General features: G+C 45.4%; 8 non-coding genes and 3 pseudogenes across 8 annotated transcripts; all 11 read left to right on the top strand.

Annotated features, from left to right (window-relative positions):
- The first annotated feature begins 2447 nt into the window (after positions 1-2447).
- LOC143727446 (U2 spliceosomal RNA) lies at positions 2448-2633 on the top strand. Its single transcript, XR_013199494.1, has one exon. It is a non-coding gene; the product is annotated as a U2 spliceosomal RNA (small nuclear RNA).
- Positions 2634-3077: 444 nt separating this feature from the next.
- Positions 3078-3241, top strand: LOC143726968 (U1 spliceosomal RNA). The gene has a single exon (XR_013199189.1). It is a non-coding gene; the product is annotated as a U1 spliceosomal RNA (small nuclear RNA).
- Positions 3242-4369: 1128 nt separating this feature from the next.
- Positions 4370-4560, top strand: LOC143727030 (U2 spliceosomal RNA). Its single transcript, XR_013199242.1, has one exon. It is a non-coding gene; the product is annotated as a U2 spliceosomal RNA (small nuclear RNA).
- A 444-nt stretch (positions 4561-5004) lies between these two features.
- LOC143726967 (U1 spliceosomal RNA) lies at positions 5005-5168 on the top strand. The gene has a single exon (XR_013199188.1). It is a non-coding gene; the product is annotated as a U1 spliceosomal RNA (small nuclear RNA).
- A 6574-nt stretch (positions 5169-11742) lies between these two features.
- Positions 11743-11917, top strand: LOC143727487 (U2 spliceosomal RNA; annotated as a pseudogene).
- Positions 11918-13267: 1350 nt separating this feature from the next.
- Positions 13268-13434, top strand: LOC143727517 (U2 spliceosomal RNA; annotated as a pseudogene).
- Positions 13435-13781: 347 nt separating this feature from the next.
- On the top strand, positions 13782-13945 carry LOC143726599 (U1 spliceosomal RNA). Its single transcript, XR_013198840.1, has one exon. It is a non-coding gene; the product is annotated as a U1 spliceosomal RNA (small nuclear RNA).
- Positions 13946-19880: 5935 nt separating this feature from the next.
- Positions 19881-20068, top strand: LOC143727481 (U2 spliceosomal RNA). Its single transcript, XR_013199504.1, has one exon. It is a non-coding gene; the product is annotated as a U2 spliceosomal RNA (small nuclear RNA).
- A 444-nt stretch (positions 20069-20512) lies between these two features.
- On the top strand, positions 20513-20676 carry LOC143726983 (U1 spliceosomal RNA). The gene has a single exon (XR_013199204.1). It is a non-coding gene; the product is annotated as a U1 spliceosomal RNA (small nuclear RNA).
- Positions 20677-21751: 1075 nt separating this feature from the next.
- Positions 21752-21857, top strand: LOC143727501 (U2 spliceosomal RNA; annotated as a pseudogene).
- Positions 21858-24844: 2987 nt separating this feature from the next.
- LOC143726861 (U1 spliceosomal RNA) lies at positions 24845-25008 on the top strand. The gene has a single exon (XR_013199087.1). It is a non-coding gene; the product is annotated as a U1 spliceosomal RNA (small nuclear RNA).
- The last annotated feature ends 215 nt before the right edge of the window (positions 25009-25223 follow it).

Here is a 25223-nt window from a genome sequence, read left to right as displayed (position 1 = left end):
TGACTTTGATAACCTCGACCGACTTCCAGACAGTTTTAGAATGGGTATAATGACACTTTTACACAAAAAAGACGACAAGACAGATTTAAAAAACTGGTGTCCTATAACCCTTTTAAACTTTGACTGTAAACTTTTTAGTAAACTTTTATCAACACGAATGTCAAGAGTTTTAGCAGAATTGATCAACCCGCATCAAGCCTGCGCCGTCCCTGGGAGAAAGATCACGGACAGCCTCGTACTGATAAGAGATGCCATCTGTTATGCGAGAGACAGAAATATTCGGCTGATAGTTTTAAACCTAGATTTTGAAAAAGCATTTGACAGAGTCTCGCACCATTACTTGTTTCAAGTATTGGGGAAAATGGGCTTTCCTGGGAGATTCTTAGCTTGGGTGGGATTGCTGTACAGGGACATAACCAGCAGAATCCTAGTTAATGGGAACCTTTCAAAAGCGATAGATATACGCAGCGGTGTCCGTCAGGGCTGTCCGTTATCTCCTCTCCTGTATGTGGCTTGCATCGAACCCCTAGCGCAGGTCTTGAGAACGGACAAGTGGATAACGGGACTGACCATACCCGGGACCGGAGGACTGACTGCAAAGACTGTTTTATATATGGATGATGTTAACCTTTTATGCACTGACGTTTTATCAATACAGAGGACCATGGACTTGACAGACTGGTTTGGGAAAGCGTCTGGAGCTAGACTGAACAGAGAAAAGACCCAGGCACAGTTCTATGGCCCATGGGAACCTAGCAAGACTGTTGGACTGGACATCACTATTAAAAAGACAGACTTAAAAATACTGGGCATAAAATTTGACAGAGACGGGGGAGGGAGTGGAAATTGGCATGATGTGATGGGAAAAGTGAGGAAAAAATTGGGGTTCTGGGGACTGAGACAGCTGACAGTTGAAGGGAAGGTTTTAATTCTAAAAGCGGTGATTTTACCACTGTTCTTATTGTTATGTTCTGTTTTTTTCCCCCCTAGATTCTTTCTTGTATCTCTGGACCGGTCCATGTTTTATTTCCTGTGGGGGTCCAAGTGGGAGAGGCTAAAAAGAGGAATTATGAAGAAAGCACCAAAAAATGGAGGAAAAGGCGTACCGGACCCTCACTTGTTTTTAGGAGCCAAATACACTGCACTACACCTAAAGTATGCCCTGACCCCATCCAGACAAGACAAAACAGCAGCCATGGCCCGGTTCTGGGTGGGGTCTTTTTTAAGATCCATCAATATTTTACCAACAGACTTGACAACACCACTTGCATTTGACCAACCCCCTGCATACACTCATATAAAAAAGTTTTTAAAGAATTTTAATTTGGAAAAAGAAAGAGTGACTGTTTTAACCAACCACCGCTCTATCCTCTCCCTTGTGCAGGAACGGGAACAAGTGTGTCCAGTGCGCGGGCTCACTCTAGGTGAAGCCCAAAAGGTTTGGCGAAATGTATCCCACTCAGCTCTTCATAACCGACACCGAGACCTGGCTTGGATGGCTGCCCATGAGATCCTCCCGGTCAGGGCCGTGATGCACTCCCGAGGCATGTCAGAGAATCCCATCTGCCCGCGGCCCGGGTGTGGCGCGCCCGAGACCGTGAGGCACGCCCTCTGGGAGTGCAGTGCTGTGAGGGACCTGTGGGCAACAGCTGGCCCCCAGCAATTCCCGTACCTGCCAGTAGGGGGGGTCCCAGACTACCCTATGGGGAGAGGAGGGGTGAGCCAAGATGAAACACCAGCTAAAACACCATCAAAGCTATGGCTCACCATCCTCTGTATCAAAGACGCCATTTGGACCTCCAGAAACCTACTGGTAGGGAAGCGCATGCAGGTGTCCCTCCACGCCACCATCCAGCTGGCTAAGTCAAGGCTGCAGGATTACACCGCATGTCGCCATTCGGATGTGGGGGTCAGAGCTTCACAGGAAAAGGTCCCCATAGCCACGAGCCCTGACTGCCCGTAGATGCCCCCCAACATCTTAGGTGGAGCAGCGGCGCCTCGGTTCAAGAGGATCTCCTCCGGGCCCAGAAGGGTTGGGTCCTTGGGACTGGTTCTGAAGAGCTGAGTGGAGGTTTAAAATGGTTATAAGGACATACCCACTCCTGTACAATGGAAGAGAGAGCTTTTAAACTCTGTTTTTTTTATTATTTTTTTATTGTTTTATCTGTATATTTATTCTATTTATTACCTTTTTTATTCATACCTTACTTAATTTTTTATTTTTAACAGAATGCTTTTCTTTTACTTAAAAAAAGTATATGTACTGTATATGTATATATGTATACGTGTATGTATTTATATATATATGTGTGTATGTGTATGTATATATATATATATATATGTACATGGGCAAATGGAACTGTTTTATCGCTTCAAAAACAAAAGAACAAAGAACAAAAAAGCATGTGAACATTCTGTAAAAATGATATGATGTATAAATGAATGAAATGGCACAATAAAAATATGTCAAAAGAAAAAAATCTGTTCTTATCAGTTTAATATCTGATACATGCCCTACCCGGGCACCATATATTAAATTGATTTTTGGAACTGGGAGATGGAACAGGGGCTTGCTCCGTCCACTCCACGCATCGACCCGGTATTGCAGTACTTCTGGGAACGGTGCACCCCCCAAAACTGCGTTCAATGAAAGAGATGTTTTAGTCTTGTGTGGCAGCAGGTGTTAATGGAAGTAACGTCTATTGCTGTGTATGGGTGCTTTAAAGGTGTTGTAGGTGATCATATGCTATACAGGTAATGGTGGTGTGAGAGGGAAAAAAACGGGAAAAAAAACAACAACTCTGTTCTGATCTCGTGTAACATCTGATTCGTCCACTATCCGGTGACCGCGTGTGAAATTGATTTTTGGCTCATGGATCCGGAGCATGAAAACAACATCATCCACAACAACAACAGCAAAAGAGCCCGACGCTGCAGATTTTTGATGTCTCTCTCTTATCTCTTGGAGTTATTACGAATGAGCTGATGAGTCGAATCAGGTGTGTGTTTGATTGTCCGACCGTTGGTGAGGATTGCGGAGAGGGACAGGGTTCCTCTGACGGGAGGCCTGGGAATTCATACTTACCTGGCAGGGGAGACACCATGATCAGGAAGGTGGTTCACCCAGGGCGAGGCTCGGCCATTGCACTCCGGTTGTGCTGACCCCTGCAAATTCCCCAAATGTGGGAATCTCGACTGCATAATTTATGGTAGTGGGGGACTGCGTTCGCGCTCTCCCCTGGACACACTGGTTAAAAGAGCAGATTGTTCGAGTTCCTCTTCTTCTGGTAGTTAACGACCTAGGAAGTCCAGAGAATTGAACTGCAGTTGTTGATCGAGAGATGTAAAACTCTCAACCTAGGACCAGTCTGCAAAAGTAGGGCTGTGTTTTATTTATTTTTTTCCTTCATTCTTCAAATAATCTCCATTATTCAACCAGCGCTTTGATTGGCAGCAGTGGTCCTAGAAGCAAAGTTGTTCCGAATGAGGAGTTCTATCATGTGGTATGAATACCTTGTGCATGTGTGAAAAATCACCTGACATACAGTCGCCTATGGCCGTATTCATGTTGTTGTTTTTACTGTTTACAGCGCCACCAAGTGGCCAGTCGCCACATCCCTTTTCACCTGAGCACAGGCTGAGCCCGTGCACAGGTGTACCGACTTGGGTGTAATTGTCTCATTCCGTTGGAGAGTTATGGCCATTTAAGTAAAGCCCGCCTCGCCCACTCCCAACGTTTTGGCGTCCCGTCGCCAACGTGAATCGAAATTCCGTCTTTTTTCCCCATCGCTGTCGGCAATCAGACTCCAGGGAATCTTTCTGCACCGGTTTGGGTCAGATCGGGCGAAAGACCTAGGACTAGTGTGCAAAAGTAGCTTTTTCACAAAATCCCAAATACCCGAAAATCTCGCCAGCGCAACCATCGAATCCGAGGCCTGCGTCTTGTTCGGCCCGAGCCAAGGATTCCGGTGATGTAAGACACTTGGGTCTGCGACGGACGGTTCAGGAGTTACGAGGCATTTCGTACTTCTGATCGCTGCAGCGCCACCTTGGGGCCGATTGGGCCGAGCCTTGGTGATGTTGTAGACCGGGCGGGTACTACCATCCCTCAAGAGTTTCAAGTCTCTACGACGTAAGCTTTGGTCTGCCCGCTCACTTTTAGGGCAGAATGTTTGTTGGTCCAAAATCCCAGGTTGCACTCCAAAGTGTCGTGTTGTGCGCTCTGCTGTGATCCATTTTCGGTGTCAACAGTCAAGCTGAGCTTGTTTGCTGTGAGCTGAGCTTGTTTGTTGGCGACCTTTAGACCCTCTCGCCACGGCCCAGGTGGGCGTGGCCTTTGACGGCTCCCCCGCCTCTGCGTCATTGTGTCATCGCTTCTCGGCCTTTTGGCTAAGATCAAGTGTAGTATCTGTTCTTATCAGTTTAATATCTGATACGTGCCCTACCCGGGCACCATATATTAAATTGATTTTTGGAACTGGGAGATGGAACAGGGGCTTGCTCCGTCCACTCCACGCATCGACCCGGTATTGCAGTACTTCTGGGAACGGTGCACCCCCCAAAACTGCGTTCAATGAAAGAGATGTTTTAGTCTTGTGTGGCAGCAGGTGTTAATGGAAGTAACGTCTATTGCTGTGTATGGGTGCTTTAAAGGTGTTGTAGGTGATCATATGCTATACAGGTAATGGTGGTGTGAGAGGGAAAAAAACGGGAAAAAAAACAACAACTCTGTTCTGATCTCGTGTAACATCTGATTCGTCCACTATCCGGTGACCGCGTGTGAAATTGATTTTTGGCTCATGGATCCGGAGCATGAAAACAACATCATCCACAACAACAACAGCAAAAGAGCCCGACGCTGCAGATTTTTTATGTCTCTCTCTTATCTCTTGGAGTTTTTACGAATGAGCTGATGAGTCGAATCAGGTGTGTGTTTGATTGTCCGACCGTTGGTGAGGATTGCGGAGAGGGACAGGGTTCCTCTGACGGGAGGCCTGGGAATTCATACTTACCTGGCAGGGGAGACACCATGATCAGGAAGGTGGTTCACCCAGGGCGAGGCTCGGCCATTGCACTCCGGTTGTGCTGACCCCTGCAAATTCCCCAAATGTGGGAATCTCGACTGCATAATTTATGGTAGTGGGGGACTGCGTTCGCGCTCTCCCCTGGACACACTGGTTAAAAGAGCAGATTGTTCGAGTTCCTCTTCTTCTGGTAGTTAACGACCTAGGAAGTCCAGAGAATTGAACTGCAGTTGTTGATCGAGAGATGTAAAACTCTCAACCTAGGACCAGTCTGCAAAAGTAGGGCTGTGTTTTATTTATTTTTTTCCTTCATTCTTCAAATAATCTCCATTATTCAACCAGCGCTTTGATTGGCAGCAGTGGTCCTAGAAGCAAAGTTGTTCCGAATGAGGAGTTCTATCATGTGGTATGAATACCTTGTGCATGTGTGAAAAATCACCTGACATACAGTCGCCTATGGCCGTATTCATGTTGTTGTTTTTACTGTTTACAGCGCCACCAAGTGGCCAGTCGCCACATCCCTTTTCACCTGAGCACAGGCTGAGCCCGTGCACAGGTGTACCGACTTGGGTGTAATTGTCTCATTCCGTTGGAGAGTTATGGCCATTTAAGTAAAGCCCGCCTCGCCCACTCCCAACGTTTTGGCGTCCCGTCGCCAACGTGAATCGAAATTCCGACTTTTTTCCCCATCGCTGTCGGCAATCAGACTCCAGGGAATCTTTCTGCACCGGTTTGGGTCAGATCGGGCGAAAGACCTAGGACTAGTGTGCAAAAGTAGCTTTTTCACAAAATCCCAAATACCCGAAAATCTCGCCAGCGCAACCATCGAATCCGAGGCCTGCGTCTTGTTCGGCCCGAGCCAAGGATTCCGGTGATGTAAGACACTTGGGTCTGCGACGGACGGTTCAGGAGTTACGAGGCATTTCGTACTTCTGATCGCTGCAGCGCCACCTTGGGGCCGATTGGGCCGAGCCTTGGTGATGTTGTAGACCGGGCGGGTACTACCATCCCTCAAGAGTTTCAAGTCTCTACGACGTACGCTTTGGTCTGCCCGCTCACTTTTAGGGCAGAATGTTTGTTGGTCCAAAATCCCAGGTTGCACTCCAAAGTGTCGTGTTGTGCGCTCTGCTGTGATCCATTTTCGGTGTCAACAGTCAAGCTGAGCTTGTATTGCTGTGAGCTGAGCTTGTTTGTTGGCGACCTTTAGACCCTCTCGCCACGGCCCAGGTGGGCGTGGCCTTTGACGGCTCCCCCGCCTCTGCGTCATTGTGTCATCGCTTCTCGGCCTTTTGGCTAAGATCAAGTGTCTGGTCACTGGTTGAGACAGCGATCGCCTCTTGGAGGTTTCTTGGCTCAAGATCACCCTGTATCCTGAGCCATACAACTTTTAGGAGGTACATTGATCCAGTTGCTTTTACTTCTGTACTGTATTAAGGTAAGATTTTTTATCTATTTATTTATTTATTGTTATTTGAATTATTATTTATTTGTATTTTATTTTATTGTTTATTTTTAGGCTGTTGGTGCCTCCAACATGTCGGCTGCCCGTGCCGGCGTGCGGAGGCACCACAGCGTGCGTTTTAGTTTTTTAGAAAAAGATGGAAAGAAGTTGGAAATGTCCAGACTAGATTTTTCTAGGAAACTGATGCAGAAATGTTTAGGGTTTACCCCCGTGGATTTGAATTGCATTCTGACCCTGCCTTTTAACAAAGGCTTTGATGTGAGTTTTAAGAATGCAGCACTGTTAAATGACTTCTGGCAACTCTTTGACACACATAAGACCCAGTTCTCCATGTTTAAAGTGGAGAAACTAACTGATAACACACAAAAAGTGGTTATTGTTAGGATGTTCAATGAGACTGTAAATGGAGAAGATGTTTGTACATGGTTGGGAAGATTTTGCACTGTGAGGGGCCAGGCTATGAAGGTTTATGATGAAGACGGTATTTGGAATTGTGCCTGGAGGGTCCCCATTAAACAGGGGCTACATCCACTATCAGGGGATGCCCAAACTCTGCCGGCGATGTGGGGAGTTGGGGCACCTTGTTGAAGCATGCCAGAAAGTCTTTTGTAACAAGTGTAGAGAAATTGGACACTCTTTTGACGAATGTCCCAATGGCAGAAGGTGTAATCTTTGTGGAGACTTTTCCCATCTCTACAGAGATTGCCCCAAATCGTTTGCCAACAAAGTTAAAGCACACAAAATGGCGGTTGAGGAGAGAGTGCAACAGGATAACGAGGAGGCGGAGCCAGATTCAAATCTCCCGCCAAACCCTGTGATTGGTGGAGAGAAAGCAGATGACAGAGGTAACGAAGGGGTGGAGCAAAGGAGTGAAGTAAAACAAGGTGAGGAAGATCAAATGGAAGGGACAGATGAAGACAACACAGAGGTAAGTGAAAATGCAGGGGAGGATACAGACGAGTTACAAACAAAAAGTCAATTAAGTGAGCAACTCCCCTGTGCTCAATCGATAAATAAAAAGAGAGCGGCACATTCCCCTCTCTTGAAAGAAACCGATAAAGATAAAATAGGAAGATTCTCTGACTCCTCCTCGTCAGACGACCTGAATAGATTATTCCCAAGTCATACAGCAAATGAGATTTCTTTCTTATCGTTTGAGCTGAAATCATCCACACCCAGGAGCTCACCCTGTGATTCAGAAGGGAAAGAAACTCATTCCCCTGCCTCCCCTTTGGTGGGAACGCAGGAAGAGTTTGTTTTACAAGGAAATCTGTTTTTTAATGGATAGTTGTTTTTAAATTTTTGAAATGTTGTATCTGTCTTCTTTTATACTCATTTTAATGCTCACGACCATCACTATCTCCACTTTAAACGTGAGAAGTGTGATGTCACAAATGAGAGCACAAACAGTTTTAAATTTTTTAAGTACACAACCCTCTGATGTCTTTTTACTACAGGAATGTGCCTTACCCTTTTTAAAAGACTACAAGAAGTGGGAAGACCAATGGCAGCAAGGACCCTCCTTATGGAGTGGTTCAAATCAAAATAAAGCAGACGGAGTAGCCATCCTGATAAAAAACACACAAATATTGGTGAAAGGGAGCACAATATTAAGAGACGGACGGGCCCTTTTAGCCAATTTGACTTTTTTAGGGAGGGATTTTAATGTTTTAAACTTTTACGGGAACACAGAAAAAAATGACAGATACAGCCTTTTAATAGATATGCAGTTCCACTTACTAGGAAAGACTCCTTTAATTTTCGCAGGAGATTTTAATTGTGTTTTACAGAGGAAAGATAGGAAAGGGGCAGGGGAGGATTTTAAAAAGGACAAGACTACAGTTTTACTGCAAAATATAATAAAAGATTTTAGACTGACTGACGTTTTCAAATCCATGCATCCCAACAATGTGGGCCACACCTGGTTCAGTGGTGATGGCACCAGAGCTTCCCGCATTGATTATATTTTTACCAGAGACTGGTCTTTATTGGATGCCAGATTAACCCCACTTTTCTTTTCTGATCACACTATGCTATCTTGCACCCTATCACTTCCTCCCGGTTTGACAACAGGTAGAGGTCTGTGGAAGCTAAACTGCTCCCTGTTGGAAGACCTGGAGATAGTAAAAGAATACAGGGAGCAGTACAGCAATTGGCAGACCCTACAAGACTTCTATGATTCAAGAGCACAGTGGTGGGAGATGGTGAAGGGAAAGACCAAGACTTTTTTTAGATGGGCAGGGAAAAAGAAAAAAGGAAAAGAATATAGACAAATGGTGGGACTGCAAAAGAGGCTACAACGCTACTTTCATCTTTTTAATCAGGGCTTCGACTTTAAGGATGAAATAAAAGACGTCAAAAAGGAAATGTCTGAATTGGCAGAAGTTAAAAGTAGAAGAATTATTCTGAGAAGTAAAGAAAAGGAAATAGAGCAGGTAGAGAAATGTACACGATACTTTTTTAAGAAAATACTTAATAGAGGTGGAGCAATGGTGAAATTGAGAAACAAAGAAAGAGAAATGATGACAGACACAAATGGTATTTTAACAGTAGTAGAAAGTTTTTATGAGGAACTCTATGGAAAAAAGGTAATTGATGATGGTATTTTAAATGAAACACTAACCTTTATAGAGAAAACTGTAAAAGATAGTGCAGGTCTGACAAATGATTTTAACCTCCTTGAGATGGACAAAAGCTTAAAAAATTTTAAAAAGGGGAAATCCCCTGGAGATGACGGACTCCCTCTAGAATTTTATCTGACCTTTTGGGACATTTTAAGACAAGACTTACTGGCTGTTTTTAATGACTTTGATAACCTTGACCGACTTCCAGACAGTTTTAGAATGGGTATAATGACACTTTTACACAAAAAAGACGACAAGACAGATTTAAAAAACTGGCGTCCTATAACCCTTTTAAACTTTGACTGTAAACTTTTTAGTAAACTTTTATCAACACGAATGTCAAGAGTTTTAGCAGAATTGATCAACCCGGATCAAGCCTGCGCCGTCCCTGGGAGAAAGATCACGGACAGCCTCGTACTGATAAGAGATGCCATCTGTTATGCGAGAGACAGAAATATTCGGCTGATAGTTTTAAACCTAGATTTTGAAAAAGCATTTGACAGAGTCTCGCACCATTACTTGTTTCAAGTATTGGGGAAAATGGGCTTTCCTGGGAGATTCTTAGCTTGGGTGGGATTGCTGTACAGGGACATAACCAGCAGAATCCTAGTTAATGGGAACCTTTCAAAAGCGATAGATATACGCAGCGGTGTCCGTCAGGGCTGTCCGTTATCTCCTCTCCTGTATGTGGCTTGCATCGAACCCCTAGCGCAGGTCTTGAGAACGGACAAGTGGATAACGGGACTGACCATACCCGGGACCGGAGGACTGACTGCAAAGACTGTTTTATATATGGATGATGTTAACCTTTTATTTACTGACGTTTTATCAATACAGAGGACCATGGACTTGACAGACTGGTTTGGGAAAGCGTCTGGAGCTAGACTGAACAGAGAAAAGACCCAGGCACAGTTCTATGGCCCATGGGAACCTAGCAAGACTGTTGGACTGGACATCACTATTAAAAAGACAGACTTAAAAATACTGGGCATAAAATTTGACAGAGACGGGGGAGGGAGTGGAAATTGGCATGATGTGATGGGAAAAGTGAGGAAAAAATTGGGGTTCTGGGGACTGAGACAGCTGACAGTTGAAGGGAAGGTTTTAATTCTAAAAGCGGTGATTTTACCACTGTTCTTATTGTTATGTTCTGTTTTTTTCCCCCCTAGATTCTTTCTTGTATCTCTGGACCGGTCCATGTTTTATTTCCTGTGGGGGTCCAAGTGGGAGAGGCTAAAAAGAGGAATTATGAAGAAAGCACCAAAAAATGGAGGAAAAGGCGTACCGGACCCTCACTTGTTTTTAGGAGCCAAATACACTGCACTACACCTAAAGTATGCCCTGACCCCATCCAGACAAGACAAAACAGCAGCCATGGCCCGGTTCTGGGTGGGGTCTTTTTTAAGATCCATCAATATTTTACCAACAGACTTGACAACACCACTTGCATTTGACCAACCCCCTGCATACACTCATATAAAAAAGTTTTTAAAGAATTTTAATTTGGAAAAAGAAAGAGTGACTGTTTTAACCAACCACCGCTCTATCCTCTCCCTTGTGCAGGAACGGGAACAAGTGTGTCCAGTGCGCGGGCTCACTCTAGGTGAAGCCCAAAAGGTTTGGCGAAATGTATCCCACTCAGCTCTTCATAACCGACACCGAGACCTGGCTTGGATGGCTGCCCATGAGATCCTCCCGGTCAGGGCCGTGATGCACTCCCGAGGCATGTCAGAGAATCCCATCTGCCCGCGGCCCGGGTGTGGCGCGCCCGAGACCGTGAGGCACGCCCTCTGGGAGTGCAGTGCTGTGAGGGACCTGTGGGCAACAGCTGGCCCCCAGCAATTCCCGTACCTGCCAGTAGGGGGGGTCCCAGACTACCCTATGGGGAGAGGAGGGGTGAGCCAAGATGAAACACCAGCTAAAACACCATCAAAGCTATGGCTCACCATCCTCTGTATCAAAGACGCCATTTGGACCTCCAGAAACCTACTGGTAGGGAAGCGCATGCAGGTGTCCCTCCACGCCACCATCCAGCTGGCTAAGTCAAGGCTGCAGGATTACACCGCATGTCGCCATTCGGATGTGGGGGTCAGAGCTTCACAGGAAAAGGTCCCCATAGCCACGAGCCCTGACTGCCCGTAGATGCCCCCCAACATCTTAGGTGGAGCAGCGGCGCCTCGGTTCAAGAGGATCTCCTCCGGGCCCAGAAGGGTCGGGTCCTTGGGACTGGTTCTGAAGAGCTGAGTGGAGGTTTAAAATGGTTATAAGGACATACCCACTCCTGTACAATGGAAGAGAGAGCTTTTAAACTCTGTTTTTTTTTTTTTTTTTATTGTTTTATCTGTATATTTATTCTATTTATTACCTTTTTTATTCATACCTTACTTAATTTTTTATTTTTAACAGAATGCTTTTCTTTTACTTAAAAAAAGTATATGTACTGTATATGTATATATGTATACGTGTATGTATTTATATATATGTGTATGTATATATATATATATATATATATGTACATGGGCAAATGGAACTGTTTTATCGCTTCAAAAACAAAAGAACAAAGAACAAAAAAGCATGTGAACATTCTGTAAAAATGATATGATGTATAAATGAATGAAATGGCACAATAAAAATATGTCAAAAGAAAAAAAAAATCTGTTCTTATCAGTTTAATATCTGATACGTGCCCTACCCGGGCACCATATATTAAATTGATTTTTGGAACTGGGAGATGGAACAGGGGCTTGCTCCGTCCACTCCACGCATCGAACCGGTATTGCAGTACTTCTGGGAACGGTGCACCCCCCAAAACTGCGTTCAATGAAAGAGATGTTTTAGTCTTGTGTGGCAGCAGGTGTTAATGGAAGTAACTTATATTGCTGTGTATGGGTGCTTTAAAGGTGTTGTAGGTGATCATATGCTATACAGGTAATGGTGGTGTGAGAGGGATAAAAACGGGAAAAAAAACAACAACTCTGTTTTGATCTCGTGTAACATCTGATTCGTCCACTATCCGGTGACCGCGTGTGAAATTGATTTTTGGCTCATGGATCCGGAGCATGAAAACAACATCATCCACAACAACAACAGCAAAAGAGCCCGACGCTGCAGATTTTTGATGTCTCTCTCTTTTAGAGACAAATGATGCCACTGTTTTAACTAATCACAAGTCTCTTACCTCTCTTGTGCAGGATCGAGAATCGGTGAGCCCGGTTCCAGGCCTCACACTAGGTGAGGCCAAAGATGTTTGGAGGAACGCAGCCCACCCAGCTCTCCAGAACAGGCTTAAAGACTTGTCGTGGATGGTGGCTCATGAGATCCTCCCGGTCAGGGCGGTTATGCACTCCAGAGGCATGGCCAAAAACTCCACCTGCCCACGGTCCGGATGTGGTTCCCCAGAGACCGTTCGACATCTGCTCTGGGAGTGCGGCGCTGCGCGGGACCTGTGGGCCAAGACCGGCCCCCTGTTTTTCCCGTGCCTGCCAGCGGGTGGGGCCCAGGTGGACTATAAGCTCGCCATCCTGGGGGTGGGTCAGGGCTTGAAGGAGTTGACACCTACAACATTTGCCTCGCTCTGGCTCACCCTAAACGTGATCAAGGATGCCATCTGGGTCACCAGAAACCTGCTGGTGGGGAAACGCGTGACGGTCCCCCTCCACGCGTGCGAGCAAAGAATAAGAACAACGCTGCAGGGTGGGCCGCACGTCGTTATTCGGATGGGGGGGCCGGGGTCACACGGAGAGGGTCCCGGCCGCCACCGTACCTGGCCGCCCGTAGATGCACCCTCACCACTCTGGCTACGGGAACAGCAGGCCAGCGGGCCGGAGGAGAGGGGACCTCCGCCGAGCACCGGAAACGGGGAGTCCGAGGCCTGTCCTGGAGACCTGGAGTGAATGGACAATCTTGATAGGGACTCACCCTCGATCCTGTACAAGAGATGTTTTATGTGGCATGTTTTATTGTTTTATTCCTATTTATTTAAACCCATTTACCTTTCTTTTAAAAACATACATGGACTTTTTACACAACACACAAACATAACAAATTTTTAACAGTAAATTGTTTTCTTTTTTGTTTAATATGTGTAAATAAATGTGATTCAAAAGAAAATATTAATGGATGTAAATGGAAATAATGGAATGGAAAACGGTGACAATAAAACTTTTCGAAAGAAAAATCTGTTCTTATCAGTTTAATATCTGATACGTGCCCTACCCGGGCACCATATATTAAATTGATTTTTGGAAAATTAAATTCTGCTTGTGTGGCAGCAGGTGTTAATGGAAGTAACGTATATTGCTGTGTATGGGTGCTTTAAAGCTGTTGTAGGTGATCATATGCTATACAGGTAATGGTGGTGTGAGAGGGAAAAAAACGGGAAAAAAAACAAAAACTCTGTTCTGATCTCGTGTAACATCTGATTCGTCCACTATCCGGTGACCGCGTGTGAAATTGATTTTTGGCTCATGGATCCGGAGCATGAAAACAACATCATCCACAACAACAACAGCAAAAGAGCCCGACGCTGCAGATTTTTGATGTCTCTCTCTTATCTCTTGGAGTTTTTACGAATGAGCTGATGAGTCGAATCAGGTGTGTGTTTGATTGTCCGACCGTTGGTGAGGATTGCGGGGAGGGACAGGGTGCCTCTGACGGGAGGCCTGGGAATTCATACTTACCTGGCAGGGGAGACACCATGATCAGGAAGGTGGTTCACCCAGGGCGAGGCTCGGCCATTGCACTCCGGTTGTGCTGACCCCTGCGAATTCCCCAAATGTGGGAATCTCGACTGCATAATTTATGGTAGTGGGGGACTGCGTTCGCGCTCTCCCCTGGACACACTGGTTAAAAGAGCAGATTGTTCGAGTTCCTCTTCTTCTGGTAGTTAACGACCTAGGAAGTCCAGAGAACTGAACTGCAGTGGTTGATCGAGAGATGTAAAACTCTCAACCTAGGACCAGTCTGCAAAAGTAGGGCTGTTTTTTAGTTTTTTTTTTTCCTTCATTCTTCAAATAATCTCCATTATTCAACCAGCGCTTTGATTGGCAGCAGTGGTCCAAGAAGCAAAGTTGTTCCGAATGAGGAGTTCTATCATGCGGTATGAATACCTTGTGCATGTGTGAAAAATCACCTGACATACAGTCGCCTATGGCCGTATTCATGTTGTTGTTTTTACGGTTTACAGCGCCACCAAGTGGCCAGTCGCCACATCCCTTTTCACCTGAGCACAGGCTGAGCCCGTGCACAGGTGTACCGACTTGGGTGTAATTGTCTCATTCCGTTGGAGAGTTATGGCCATTTAAGTAAAGCCCGCCTCGCCCACTCCCAACGTTTTGGCGTCCCGTCGCCAACGTGAATCGAAATTCCGACTTTTTTCCCCATCGCTGTCGGCAATCAGACTCCAGGGAATCTTTCTGCACCGGTTTGGGTCAGATCGGGCGAAAGACCTAGGACTAGTGTGCAAAAGTAGCTTTTTCACAAAATCCCAAATACCCGAAAATCTCGCCAGCGCAACCATCGAATCCGAGGCCTGCGTCTTGTTCGGCCCGAGCCAAGGATTCCGGTGATGTAAGACACTTGGGTCTGCGACGGACGGTTCAGGAGTTACGAGGCATTTCGTACTTCTGATCGCTGCAGCGCCACCTTGGGGCCGATTGGGCCGAGCCTTGGTGATGTTGTAGACCGGACGGGTACTACCATCCCTCAAGAGTTTCAAGTCTCTACGACGTACGCTTTGGTCTGCCCGCTCACTTTTAGGGCAGAATGTTTGTTGGTCCAAAATCCCAGGTTGCACTCCAAAGTGTCGTGTTGTGCGCTCTGCTGTGATCCATTTTCGGTGTCAACAGTCAAGCTGAGCTTGTTTGCTGTGAGCTGAGCTTGTTTGTTGGCGACCTTTAGACCCTCTCGCCACGGCCCAGGTGGGCGTGGCCTTTGACGGCTCCCCCGCCTCTGCGTCATTGTGTCATCGCTTCTCGGCCTTTTGGCTAAGATTAAGTGGTTGTCTTTTTGATCTTTGGAGAAGGAATGATGGCAGGTGCAGCTGCGCCTTCAGTCCCAAGGGCGGGACTGAGAAATACGTTGCGTTTCCAAATGAAGGAGCCTGTGATGGAGATGATGGAAAGAGAAGTGTTTGCACGGGTTATACTTTTGGACAAGATGAAGTTGAAAGTGGAGGACGTGTACTGCTTGCAGACCAACAGAATGGAAAAATGCTTTGATGTAACGCTGAGTACTGTGGAAATGTACAAAGATGTGATGGATAAAGTTGGAAAGATTGGCAAAGAAGGTATCATGGGGAAATTCAATGTGGTAAGCCTTGACAGACCCAATTTCAGAGTCATCACTTTGCACATGTTCAATCCATACGTTACTGATGAAGCATTGATGACGTTCCTTGCTAATTATGCTGAAGTCCTCACACCTGCAAGATATTTAAAAGATGGTGTTGGTTTATGGACTGGGAAAAGACAATTCCAAGTTCTTCTAAGAACTGACGAGAGTGGTTTTGAGGGGTTGATGCACCCTCCTGCATATTTCAACATTGGGGCTGATAAAGGTTTTCTGTTCTACTCTCGGCAGCCCCCTTTTTGTAGGAGGTGTAGACGGTACGGGCACGTTGATGGCAGGTGTGGTGAAGAAAGATGTCGGCGGCGTTCCAAGCTAGGTCACACGGCAAAAGATTGCAGCGTTCCTAAGACTTGCCACAGCTGCGGCTCATTAGACCACTTGATGAAGGATTGTAAGGTGGGTCGGAGGCAGCATGGCAGAGGATGGGGTGTGGGAGAAACAGAGAGACAGATGGAAGAGGTTGGCCAACAAGATGTCATGGTGCAACATGTAAAGGAGAAGATGGCGGTTGTGGAGGGAAAGGAGGGGGCCAAAGCGGCGGTGGAAGGTAATGCGACTGAGGAAGTGGAAGATGTGATGGTTGCTTTCTTGGAGGCATTGAACGGGGAACATTTCAGAGTCGCAGAGCAGCGCCCAAATGACGTGGAAAGCGTGATGGAGGTGGAGGGACAAGGCCTCCTAGAGGGATCGAGAGGAGAAGAAAGTCAGCTGGTTAGGAAGGCAGAAAAGATAAAGGAGAGACCAGGCAAGAGGGCGAGTGCTGAAAAGATGCTAAAGTTAAGCTTTTCGGAGGAATCCTCGTCCACAGACAGTCAAGAGGGGCTTGAGATGGACAATGCTAGGCCCTTATTTCTGCTGACAGAGGGGAAAGTTAGCAGCGAAGATGAGGATCAGATGGATGATTCAGTGGGCCTTAGCGAGGTTCCTATTCGCTGGTCGGATTTGGTTGTCAGTGACACTGGGTCCACAAGTTTGGAGGGACAAGAGACAAAGGGTACTCCACTGGCAGAATAAATGTTCTGCAGTGATGAATTGACTGTGGGGTCCATAAATGTTAGAGGTATTAGGGACTCGGTGAAGCGTAAAGCTGTTTTTTCTTTTTTAGGAAATTATAGGTGTAATGTGTTTTTTTTACAAGAAGTTCATTTAAAGAGTCTAGAGGATTCTAGGAAATTTACAAAAGAGTGGGGGAGAGGTGGAGCAGTATGGAGTGTGGGGGGGATTTATTCTTCAGGGGTCGGGATTTTGTTTTGGGATAAAGAGATTGAAGTCATAAATCATTTCATTGTTTCTCCGGGGAGGGTGATTGGGGCTGATGTAAAGTGGAGGGGGGGAGAATATAGATTGCTTTCAGTTTACGCTCCTCAAACTGTTGATGAGAGAAAGGAAATGTTTGAAAAGTTGTTAACAGTTTGTGCCACCAATAAGCAAATTATAATGGGAGGGGATTTTAATTTGCAATTGAAAGATATAGAGGACAGCAGTCTGACGGTGTTGGAAGGGGTTCTGCAAGGGCATGGGTTGGTAGATGGGGGCCAAGGGGTTAATCCAAAGGTTTGTGTAACAACGTGGAGGAACTCTAGAGGGGTGGAGAAAAGGTTAGATTATGTTTTTTTTTCTAAGACTTTTGTTTTGGAAAGGGGTGGAGTAAGGCCTGTGTTTTTTTCTGATCATGAAATGGTTTGGTTTGTAGTTAAAGGGAATAATTTAATGTTTGGTAAGGGGTACTGGAGGATGAATATTGAGGTATTGAAGGAGAAACAATTTTGTGATGAGTATGTATTCTTTTTTAGGGGGTTGGAGGGGTTAAAGGTCCTGTATAGCGATGTCGGGGGATGGTGGGAAATGGTTAAGAGTCGCTCAAAGGAATGGATTGTTAAATACTGTAAAAGAAGGATGAGGAAGATTTGGAGACAGGCAGGAACTTTGCAAAGAGATTTAGAGTTGAAGTTTGAAGAGTACAATGTTGGGGGTACTTTTGACTGGGACATGGTTCATTCCCTGAAGAGACAGATAAGGTTGATTTATGAAGACCAAGCTAAAAGGTTTTTGTTTAAAAGAAGACAGGAGACTCGAGAGAACGGGGAAAGTTGTAATGCAGCCCTTTTTAGATCTGTGAGGGATCGTAAAGAGAAGCAAGCAATTGTTGAGTTAAAAGATAAGGAGGGAGTGATTTTGACGAAAATAGAGAAAATAAGTGGATATGTAGAAGAGCATTTCAAACAGTTTTTTAGTGAGAGAAATATAGTTGTGGAGAAAAGTGAAATGTTTGTTAAATTTCTGGCAAATACAGTTCCGGAGGATGTAAAGGAAGAGTTGAGCTCCCCTATAACAATCGAAGAGGTCGAGGGAGTATTGAAGCGGATGGGTAAAGGTAAAGTACCAGGGGTTGATGGCTTACCGGTTGAATTTTATGTCAGATTTTTCAATATATTAGGCCCTTATTTGGTGGAGATGGTTAGAGGGGTGTTGGAGAACAAAAAAATAAAAGGCTCAATGTCAATCGGGGTTATGACCCTTCTTTATAAAAAAGGTGAAAGGGCAGATATTGCTAATTATAGGCCGCTTACAATGCTAACTGTGGACTACAAGATCATAGCAAAACTTTTGGCAGACAGACTGAAGAAAGCCCTACCTCATGTAGTGCATGTCGATCAAACATGTGGGGTAGTGGGTCGCAGTACTAAATGGAACTTGCAGCTTATTAGGGATGCCATTGCGTGGGCTGAAGATAGGGACCTTCCATTGATGGTGGTTAGTCTAGATCTAGCTAAAGCATTTGATAGGGTGAATAGATGGTTTATGTTCAAGGTTATGGAGAGGATGGGATTTGGGGAAGTCTTCATAGGATGGATTAGAACGCTGTATAAAGAAGCTAGTTGTTTGGTCCAGGTGAATGGGAGGTTAGGCCAGGGTTTTGAGATAAGGGAGGGAGTGAGGCAGGGGTGTCCTCTCTCACCATTACTCTTTATTCTTTATATGGAGCCGGTGGCAGAGGCAATCAGAATAGATGGTAGGATAAAGGGCTTGACGACACCTGGCAGCAAGGGTACTGTAGTTAAGTTATCACAGTATGCGGATGACACTACGTTGCTGTTGGAGTCAGATAAGTGTCTTGAAAGAGCCTTGTACTTATTTGGGGAGTTTTCTTTAGCGTCTGGGGCTTGCTTAAACATTTCAAAGTCATCTGTCAAGTTCTTTGGAAGGTTTAAACAGAGACTAGATGGAATTGGTGGTCTGCAGGTGTGTGAGGGCCCTGTTAAAATTTTGGGCATACATTTTCAGAATGAAGGGTCAGCAACTCTGAACTGGATTGGCCGTATTGCATCAGTACAGATGAGGCTGGCTAGATGGAAGGGGCGGAGGTTAACATTGATGGGGAAGGTTTTGATATTGAAGATGGATGTGTTGCCCGTGTTTCAGTATTTAGCTTACATTTATCCTTTACCAGCATGTATGAGGAAGGTGGTAATGAGGTTACTATTTAATTTTGTTTGGGGTGGTAGGTATGAATACGTGAAGAGGTCTGAAATGTTCAACCCTGTTAGCAAAGGAGGACGGGATGTGCCTCATATACCTTTAAAACTTGACTGCTTGTTTGTGTCTTCCATTCTAGCACAGTTAGCTGAGCCATTGAAGCATCCATCATGGTTTTTTCTTAGGTTGTTTTTTTCCTATCAGGCGAGGCATGTAATGAGGTGGTCCAACGATGGTCCAAGAGCAGAGGTGCAGCCTTGGCACTACAAGCATGCCGCTAGGTGGATGAGTAAATATCCTGAGAGTAAGGAGGTGGAAGTTTGTTTGGAGCAGAGGAAGTTGTATGGGATGGTAAGAGAAAGGGTGTCCAGTGTAGTTCAGGTTGGGGTTCCGCAGTTGGTGTGGACGAATATTCAGCCAAAAAACCTTGAGAATAGTTTAAAAGATCTTAATTGGTTATGTTTTTTGAGGCGTCTACCAGTGAAAGAGATTATGTACAGGCATGGGTTAGCTAAGGATGGAAGTTGTCCTAGAGAGGGGTGTTCTGGAGAAGAGACTATCAGGCACGCATTTTGGGAGTGTGCCTTTGCTCAGAGAGTGTGGACAAAGGGAGAGAGGTTATTAAGAATGATTTCAGGTAGCTTTAAGGTTTCTAGTGAGAATATAATGGAGGGCATTAGGTGCAAGAGGGGTGAAGGGAAAGATATCTTTTTGCTTTGGTTAATAATGAGTTTGATAAAGAAAGGACTGTGGGAAGAAAGGAAATGTATAAGTATGGGGAAGGGGAAAAATTCGGCAGAGGGAGTAATACGGGGTGTGGAGGCTGAATTAAGGGGAAGGATTAGGTGGGATTGTCAAAGGTGGGGCAAACATGCTGCTAGAGAAAGGTGGAAAAATTTGTTTGAATTTTAATGTGATGGATATATGTAGAATGTATGAGAAATAATATAATAAAAAAAATAAAAAAAATAAAAAAAAAATCTGTTCTTATCAGTTTAATATCTGATACGTGCCCTACCCGGGCACCATATATTAAATTGATTTTTGGAACTGGGAGACGGAACAGGGGCTTGCTCCGTCCACTCCACGCATCGACCCGGTATTGCAGTACTTCTGGGAACGATGCACCCCCCAAAACTGCGTTCAATGAAAGAGATGTTTTAGTCTTGTGTGGCAGCAGGTGTTAATGGAAGTAACGTATATTGCTGTGTATGGGTGCTTTAAAGCTGTTGTAGGTGATCATATGCTATACAGGTAATGGTGGTGTGAGAGGGAAAAAAACGGGAAAAAAAACAACAACTCTGTTCTGATCTCGTGTAACATCTGATTCGTCCACTATCCGGTGACCGCGTGTGAAATTGATTTTTGGCTCATGGATCCGGAGCATGAAAACAACATCATCCACAACAACAACAGCAAAAGAGCCCGACGCTGCAGATTTTTGATGTCTCTCTCTTATCTCTTGGAGTTTTTACGAATGAGCTGATGAGTCGAATCAGGTGTGTGTTTGATTGTCCGACCGTTGGTGAGGATTGCGGGGAGGGACAGGGTGCCTCTGACGGGAGGCCTGGGAATTCATACTTACCTGGCAGGGGAGACACCATGATCAGGAAGGTGGTTCACCCAGGGCGAGGCTCGGCCATTGCACTCCGGTTGTGCTGATCCCTGCGAATTCCCCAAATGTGGGAATCTCGACTGCATAATTTATGGTAGTGGGTGACTGCGTTCGCGCTCTCCCCTGGACACACTGGTTAAAAGAGCAGATTGTTCGAGTTCCTCTTCTTCTGGTAGTTAACGACCTAGGAAGTCCAGAGAACTGAACTGCAGTGGTTGATCGAGAGATGTAAAACTCTCAACCTAGGACCAGTCTGCAAAAGTAGGGCTGTTTTTTAGTTTTTTTTTTTCCTTCATTCTTCAAATAATCTCCATTATTCAACCAGCGCTTTGATTGGCAGCAGTGGTCCTAGAAGCAAAGGTGTTCCGAATGAGGAGTTCTATCATGCGGTATGAATACCTTGTGCATGTGTGAAAAATCACCTGACATACAGTCGCCTATGGCCGTATTCATGTTGTTGTTTTTACTGTTTACAGCGCCACCAAGTGGCCAGTCGCCACATCCCTTTTCACCTGAGCACAGGCTGAGCCCGTGCACAGGTGTACCGACTTGGGTGTAATTGTCTCATTCCGTTGGAGAGTTATGGCCATTTAAGTAAAGCCCGCCTCGCCCACTCCCAACGTTTTGGCGTCCCGTCGCCAACGTGAATCGAAATTCCGACTTTTTTCCCCATCGCTGTCGGCAATCAGACTCCAGGGAATCTTTCTGCACCGGTTTGGGTCAGATCGGGCGAAAGACCTAGGACTAGTGTGCAAAAGTAGCTTTTTCACAAAATCCCAAATACCCGAAAATCTCGCCAGCGCAACCATCGAATCCGAGGCCTGCGTCTTGTTCGGCCCGAGCCAAGGATTCCGGTGATGTAAGACACTTGGGTCGCCACCTTGGGGCCGATTGGGCCGAGCCTTGGTGATGTTGTAGACCGGGCGGGTACTACCATCCCTCAAGAGTTTCAAGTCTCTACGACGTACGCTTTGGTCTGCCCGCTCACTTTTAGGGCAGAATGTTTGTTGGTCCAAAATCCCAGGTTGCACTCCAAAGTGTCGTGTTGTGCGCTCTGCTGTGATCCATTTTCGGTGTCAACAGTCAAGCTGAGCTTGTTTGCTGTGAGCTGAGCTTGTTTGTTGGCGACCTTTAGACCCTCTCGCCACGGCCCAGGTGGGCGTGGCCTTTGACGGCTCCCCCGCCTCTGCGTCATTGAGTCATCGCTTCTCGGCCTTTTGGCTAAGATCAAGTGTAGTATCTGTTCTTAGTATTTTCTAATACTAAGAACTCCCTCTAGAATTTTATCTGACCTTTTGGGACATTTTAAGACAAGACTTACTGGCTGTTTTTAATGACTTTGATAACCTCGACCGACTTGCAGACAGTTTTAGAATGGGTATAATGACACTTTTACACAAAAAAGACGACAAGACAGATTTAAAAAACTGGCGTCCTATAACCCTTTTAAACTTTGACTGTAAACTTTTTAGTAAACTTTTATCAACACGAATGTCAAGAGTTTTAGCAGAATTGATCAACCCGGATCAAGCCTGCGCCGTCCCTGGGAGAAAGATCACGGACAGCCTCGTACTGATAAGAGATGCCATCTGTTATGCGAGAGACAGAAATATTCGGCTGATATTTTTAAACCTAGATTTTGAAAAAGCATTTGACAGAGTCTCGCACCATTACTTGTTTCAAGTATTGGGGAAAATGGGCTTTCCTGGGAGATTCTTAGCTTGGGTGGGATTGCTGTACAGGGACATAACCAGCAGAATCCTAGTTAATGGGAACCTTTCAAAAGCGATAGATATACGCAGCGGTGTCCGTCAGGGCTGTCCGTTATCTCCTCTCCTGTATGTGGCTTGCATCGAACCCCTAGCGCAGGTCTTGAGAACGGACAAGTGGATAACGGGACTGACCATACCCGGGACCGGAGGACTGACTGCAAAGACTGTTTTATATATGGATGATGTTAACCTTTTATGCACTGACGTTTTATCAATACAGAGGACCATGGACTTGACAGACTGGTTTGGGAAAGCGTCTGGAGCTAGACTGAACAGAGAAAAGACCCAGGCACAGTTCTATGGCCCATGGGAACCTAGCAAGACTGTTGGACTGGACATCACTATTAAAAAGACAGACTTAAAAATACTGGGCATAAAATTTGACAGAGACGGGGGAGGGAGTGGAAATTGGCATGATGTGATGGGAAAAGTGAGGAAAAAATTGGGGTTCTGGGGACTGAGACAGCTGACAGTTGAAGGGAAGGTTTTAATTCTAAAAGCGGTGATTTTACCACTGTTCTTATTGTTATGTTCTGTTTTTTTCCCCCCTAGATTCTTTCTTGTATCTCTGGACCGGTCCATGTTTTATTTCCTGTGGGGGTCCAAGTGGGAGAGGCTAAAAAGAGGAATTATGAAGAAAGCACCAAAAAATGGAGGAAAAGGCGTACCGGACCCTCACTTGTTTTTAGGAGCCAAATACACTGCACTACACCTAAAGTATGCCCTGACCCCATCCAGACAAGACAAAACAGCAGCCATGGCCCGGTTCTGGGTGGGGTCTTTTTTAAGATCCATCAATATTTTACCAACAGACTTGACAACACCACTTGCATTTGACCAACCCCCTGCATACACTCATATAAAAAAGTTTTTAAAGAATTTTAATTTGGAAAAAGAAAGAGTGACTGTTTTAACCAACCACCGCTCTATCCTCTCCCTTGTGCAGGAACGGGAACAAGTGTGTCCAGTGCGCGGGCTCACTCTAGGTGAAGCCCAAAAGGTTTGGCGAAATGTATCCCACTCAGCTCTTCATAACCGACACCGAGACCTGGCTTGGATGGCTGCCCATGAGATCCTCCCGGTCAGGGCCGTGATGCACTCCCGAGGCATGTCAGAGAATCCCATCTGCCCGCGGCCCGGGTGTGGCGCGCCCGAGACCGTGAGGCACGCCCTCTGGGAGTGCAGTTCTGTGAGGGACCTGTGGGCAACAGCTGGCCCCCAGCAATTCCCGTACCTGCCAGTAGGGGGGGTCCCAGACTACCCTATGGGGAGAGGAGGGGTGAGCCAAGATGAAACACCAGCTAAAACACCATCAAAGCTATGGCTCACCATCCTCTGTATCAAAGACGCCATTTGGACCTCCAGAAACCTACTGGTAGGGAAGCGCATGCAGGTGTCCCTCCACGCCACCATCCAGCTGGCTAAGTCAAGGCTGCAGGATTACACCGCATGTCGCCATTCGGATGTGGGGGTCAGAGCTTCACAGGAAAAGGTCCCCATAGCCACGAGCCCTGACTGCCCGTAGATGCCCCCCAACATCTTAGGTGGAGCAGCGGCGCCTCGGTTCAAGAGGATCTCCTCCGGGCCCAGAAGGGTTGGGTCCTTGGGACTGGTTCTGAAGAGCTGAGTGGAGGTTTAAAATGGTTATAAGGACATACCCACTCCTGTACAATGGAAGAGAGAGCTTTTAAACTCTGTTTTTTTTTATTTTTTTTTATTTTTTTTTATTGTTTTATCTGTATATTTATTCTATTTATTACCTTTTTTATTCATACCTTACTTAATTTTTTATTTTTAACAGAATGCTTTTCTTTTACTTAAAAAAAGTATATGTACTGTATATGTATATATGTATACGTGTATGTATTTATATATATATGTGTGTGTATGTGTATGTATATATATATATATATATATATATATATATATATATATATATATATATATATATATATATATGTACATGGGCAAATGGAACTGTTTTATCGCTTCAAAAACAAAAGAACAAAGAACAAAAAAGCATGTGAACATTCTGTAAAAATGATATGATGTATAAATGAATGAAATGGCACAATAAAAATATGTCAAAAGAAAAAAATCTGTTCTTAGTAACAGCAGGTAACAGCAGGTGTTAATGGAAGTAACGTATATTGCTGTGTATGGGTGCTTTAAAGCTGTTGTAGGTGATCATATGCTATACAGGTAATGGTGGTGTGAGAGGGAAAAAAACGGGAAAAAAAACAACAACTCTGTTCTGATCTCGTGTAACATCTGATTCGTCCACTATCCGGTGACCGCGTGTGAAATTGATTTTTGGCTCATGGATCCGGAGCATGAAAACAACATCATCCACAACAACAGCAAAAGAGCCCGACGCTGCAGATTTTTGATGTCTCTCTCTTATCTCTTGGAGTTTTTACGAATGAGCTGATGAGTCGAATCAGGTGTGTGTTTGATTGTCCGACCGTTGGTGAGGATTGCGGGGAGGGACAGGGTGCCTCTGACGGGAGGCCTGGGAATTCATACTTACCTGGCAGGGGAGACACCATGATCAGGAAGGTGGTTCACCCAGGGCGAGGCTCGGCCATTGCACTCCGGTTGTGCTGACCCCTGCGAATCCCCCAAATGTGGGAATCTCGACTGCATAATTTATGGTAGTGGGGGACTGCGTTCGCGCTCTCCCCTGGACACACTGGTTAAAAGAGCAGATTGTTCGAGTTCCTCTTCTTCTGGTAGTTAACGACCTAGGAAGTCCAGAGAACTGAACTGCAGTGGTTGATCGAGAGATGTAAAACTCTCAACCTAGGACCAGTCTGCAAAAGTAGGGCTGTTTTTTAGTTTTTTTTTTCCCTTCATTCTTCAAATAATCTCCATTATTCAACCAGCGCTTTGATTGGCAGC

The sequence above is a fragment of the Siphateles boraxobius genome, unplaced genomic scaffold (genome assembly GCF_051911475.1).
Source record: "Siphateles boraxobius isolate OS27281-9 unplaced genomic scaffold, OSU_SipBor_1 77, whole genome shotgun sequence".
Classification (NCBI taxonomy): Eukaryota; Metazoa; Chordata; class Actinopteri; order Cypriniformes; family Leuciscidae; genus Siphateles; species Siphateles boraxobius.
Note: the sequence above shows the minus strand (reverse complement) of the source record. Positions and strands in the feature narration are given on the sequence as shown.